Here is a 5005-nt window from a genome sequence, read left to right as displayed (position 1 = left end):
CTGAAACTCCAATACTTTGGCCACCTGATGCAAAGAACTGACTCATTGGACAAGACCCTGGTTAAAGGAAAGATTAAATGAGGGAGGAGAAGGGGATTACAGAGGATAAGATGGTTGGATGGCATCACTGACTCAATGGACATGAGTAAACTTTGGGAGTTGGTGATGGACAGGAGGCCTGGTGTGCTGTAGTCCATGGGGTCTCAAAGAGTCGAACACGACTGAGCGACTGAACTGAATCAAACTGATTGTTTTCTCTGGGAATCTTCCAAATCTATCATGGTGTTTATTGAATGGATAACTGAATATATTTTGTGGATTCTCTCTGTAATATTAATTACTTGTCACAGTAATACATTTTGTGAACTATTTAAAGCACTATAGAAAAGGAAATATAAAATATTTTTATTTTATGAACAAATTGCAATTTTGTTTTGTTTTAACTTATTTTTAATTGTAGGATAATTGATTTTCTATATTATATTGGTTTTTTGTTATACACCAACATGAATCAGGCATAAGCATACATAAGTACCATCCTTCCTGAACCCCACCCTCCACCTCTCACCTCATCCCACCCTTCTAGATTCACAAAGCATAAAGAATATCTTCAAAAAGCTTGCAACTAACATCATACTTACCAGAAAAAGAGGATTCTTTCCTCTTAAGGTCAGGAACAAGGATGATCACTGTATTCCCTTTTATTCAACAATGTACTATTGGTTCTAGTCACAACAATTAGGCAATTCTCCTAACCTTTTATTTCGCTCTCTTTCTCTCTCTCTTTCTTTTTTTTTTTTTTAATATCTCTTCCAGGATCTTAATATAGGGCACTTTTACTTTGCACAAGTGAAATATTTGTATTTAAAACTTATTTCTTTTATATTAATTCAAAAGAATGGAAGTGGAATATTTGTCTTATACATAACTTACAATTATTTAGTGTGCCTACTTATAATTAATAGAATTCTGGAGTCATTTGGCCACCTCATGCGAAGAGCTGACTCATTGGAAATGACCCTGATGCTGGGAGGGATTGGGAGCAGGAGGAGAAGGGGATGAAAGAGGATGAGATGGCTGGATGGCATCACCGACTCGATGCATATGAGTTTGGTTGAACTCCGGGAGTTGGTGATGGACAGGTAGGCCTGGCGTGCTGCGATTCATGGGGTCGCAAACAGTCGGACATGACTGAGCAACTAAATTGAACTGACTGATTTTTGGCTTGGCCAAATAAAGTTCTGTATGTTTTATCATGAAATAACTGAATAAAATTTTTGCTTTCTGGTTATTTCCTTATATCTAGGCCAAAAGACATTACTCAGACTTAGTTGCTGTGATAATAATGTTTCAAAATTTTGTTGTTACATTCATTGAAATCTCATGCTCTTTTATTTCTCTATATTTATCTTTCATCATTCATTTTACAACACAATTTGTTCTTTCTTGGTTTTATCCATTTCCATCTCCAATGATAATATAAAAATACCTTACATGTGATTCAAAATATCTCTCTTGCACTTCAAGTACACCTTTAATTTTACCTTCTTCATCAGGATTTGTAAATTAATCAACTTAGTTCCAAATAAAAGCTTTCAGTGAAAAAGTTTCTATGTCTTGATTATGTTAAAGAAGTTAGCTATTTCAAATAAAAACCAGAAAGATTTTGTTAATTATGATATTTATCATTATTTTTGCTTGGGTTATATTATTTTTAAAGTCAAAAAATACCTACCAACTCTATCTATTGGTATAATGTTGTAACATGTATTTCCTAGATATTTTGACAAGTGTGATATGTGAGAAAATTGCAGAAAAATGGGGGAGAATAATTGTCTCCAAACAGCCAGTGTGATATGATATTGAAGGTTATCTTCACACTGAGGGGTGATTTTTAGAATTTTCTTTGAAAGGAAATGTCATAACCTATAGTCCATTCTTATCTGCTTTAATAAAAAAAAAAAGCAATGAATGTCACACCTCTTTGATATCTCTTATAAATTTTAAACATGTCAAAATTGCATACTATTATTCCCATAACATTTCCATGAAGTAAGAAAACCATAAATATCAGTATAGGAAACCATATAGAATAATCTGAAGCCTATACACTTTTATGTTATGTGACATTTTGCAAAATGTAATTTTTCTTTTTTCATGGGCATCATCTTTGGACTTACCTATTCTTGGTCTTTTCTTTTTTTTAAATTGTCTCATAAAGTGTTTGGTATGATGCTATAAAACTAAAAAAAAAATAGCAATACCGTTATTGTTGTTATAATCAGCATTATTTTATGTTAATAGTTACACTTTTCAAGTTCAGAAAACAAACATCTATCCACATCTATTTATAAATTTTCCAATGTATATTATCTAGACACTTGGTCAAGAAGCTATTTAGTAAAACATAATACAAAAAAGGAAAAATCGGTTCTTAAATCTTAGAATGATATCATATTAAAGGTTATCCATGAAGTTAGGAAAACATTTTTGAGGTTTCCTTGAATAAAAATACCATAATCTGTATGTCACATGAAAGGATATGGAGGCTAAGAAAAGATACATAAGACATAATTTAGTTAAAAAAAAAAGAAAAAGTACTGTATTTTGTAGAAGTTTGGGACTGAAATTCAACATAAAACAATTTTTCTTGCATTCTAAATTTAAATGGTTGAATGAATATGACAGTAAAAAAACACTGCTACTCACGATCTTTTTTAACTCACATCCTAGATTAATGAAAATAAAAACAAAAATAAACACATGAGACCTAAGTAAACTTAATAAGGGCTTCCCAGGTGGCACAGTTGTAAAGAATCTGCCTGCCAATGCAGGAGATGCAGAAGATGTGGGTTCAATGCCTGAGTCAGGAAGATCCCTGGGAGGAGAAAATGGCAACCCACTCCAGTACTGTTGCCTGGAAAATCCCATGGACAGAGGAGCCTGTTAGGCTACAGTTCATGGGGTCGCTAAGAGTCGGACACGACTGAGCGACTTCACTTTCACTTTTCACTTTCATGCATTGGAGAAGGAAATGGCAACCCACTCCAGTGTTCTTGCCTGGAGAACCCCAGGGCCGGGGGAGCCTGGTGGGCTGCCGTCTAAGGGGTCACACAGAGTCGGACACGACTGAAGTGACAGTAGTAGTAGTAGTAAGCAGCGTGGCTCTTCCTAGGGACTCACAACCGGAGGCCAGATCCTCTTGTAGAGTGCATGACCCACTTCAGACTGTAGCATTATCCATCAAGTCTCTACCACAGCAGGCACTTCCTTGTACATCCCAAATGTGGCTGTCATACCCTCCCTCTCCCCAGCCCAGTGAGCAAGTGAGCTCTAATAACCCTTGGCCTTTGCCTCTCTTGCTTAGGCAGGCAATGGACACCACAAGGCGGCCTACAAGAAGAGCTGGGCCCAAATCCAAAGCACAACACCAGGGACTATCTGGCCAAAGAAGAGAAAGGTAATGACCTCCTGAAGCCACAGGTGCAGTCGATTAAATCCCCACAGTTTGAGACTGTGGACTTTCGGGGTAACTGTGGCCTTTGAGAGCAAGTATAAGCTGGAGTAAGGCCAGATCTGACACTGAGCTGACCCCTCACTGTCCACAACAGGTCCAGATACCTTCCTAGAAATATTAGATGACTTTGGTGTGTATTTCTCTGGGTGTTCTGGGCTGTTGAGTGTTGTTTTCACCAAGTCTTGGAGCTTTGTCTTCTGTGCTGTGTGACCTGTGCAGTCTTGGTGCTATAGTATAGGTCAGGCCTGAACCTCAGAGGTGGAAGACCCAAGTTCAAATCTTTGAACCAGTAGAGAACTCTTGATCCCATGGAACATTAATCAGCAATTCTCCCAAAGGCCTCCATTTCAACACCAAAACCAAGCCCCACCCAGAGGTTAGCAAGCTCCAGTGCCAGATGCCCCATGCCAATTCTTCAGCAAAACAGGTGCACAACTCAGCACAATAGCAGATAGGCTGCCCAAAGCCATATGAAACCCAAAGACACCCCAAAACATACTGCTGGACATTGCACTGCCCTTCAGAGAGACAAGATCCAGCTTTATCCGCCAGAACACAGGCACACATCTCACCAACCAAGAAACTTTCACAAGGCACTGGTCCAACCAGCTCATGGGGGGAAGACTCCACATTTAAGAGAAACTATGACCTTACACCTGAAGAATGGAAACCCTAAACAGAGTAAATAAAGCAAAATGAAAAGACAGAAATATGCAGAAGATGAAGGAACATGGGAAAACCCACGAGGCAAAACAAATGAAGAGGAAATAACAGTCTACCTGCAAAGGAATATAGAGCAATGTTAGTAAAGATGATTTATTTTATTTTCAAAATCTTGAAAATAAAATGGAGAAACAGATAAACAGACTAGAGGCACAGATCAAGAAGATACTAGAAATGTGTAACAAGGACCTAGAATAATTAAGAATAGACAATGAACAATGGATAACACAGTAACTGAGATCAAAAACGCCCTAGAGGAAACCAGTCGCAGAATAATTGAGGCAGAAAAACGTACAAGTGAGTTGGAAGATACGATGGTTGAAATAACTAAAGCAGAGTAGAATAAAGAAAAAGGAATAAAAAGAAATGAGGACAGTTTCAGAGACCTCTGGGACAATATTAAGTGTAAAAACATTCAAACCAGAGGGGTCAAAGAAGAAGACAAAAGGAAAGGATATGAGAAAATATTAGAGATTATAGTGGAAAAGTTACTGAACATGGGAAAAGTTTAGCCACCCAATTTTAGGAAGACAGGAAAGTTTCATACAGGATAAACCTAAGGAGAAATATGTCAAGACACATATTAATCAAACACTGTGGCTCAGATCATGACTCCTTACTGCCAAATTCAGAATGAAATTGAAGAAAATGGAGAAAACCACTAGAGCAACCCCTTATGACTATACAGTGGAAGTCAGAAATAGATTTAAGGGACTAGATCTGACAGACAGAGTGCCTGATGAACTATGGACGGAGGTTCATGAC

The sequence above is a fragment of the Bison bison genome, unplaced genomic scaffold (assembly GCF_000754665.1).
Source record: "Bison bison bison isolate TAMUID 2011002044 unplaced genomic scaffold, Bison_UMD1.0 scf7180017864332, whole genome shotgun sequence".
Taxonomy (NCBI): domain Eukaryota; kingdom Metazoa; phylum Chordata; class Mammalia; order Artiodactyla; family Bovidae; genus Bison; species Bison bison.
This window is presented reverse-complemented; position numbering follows the sequence as displayed.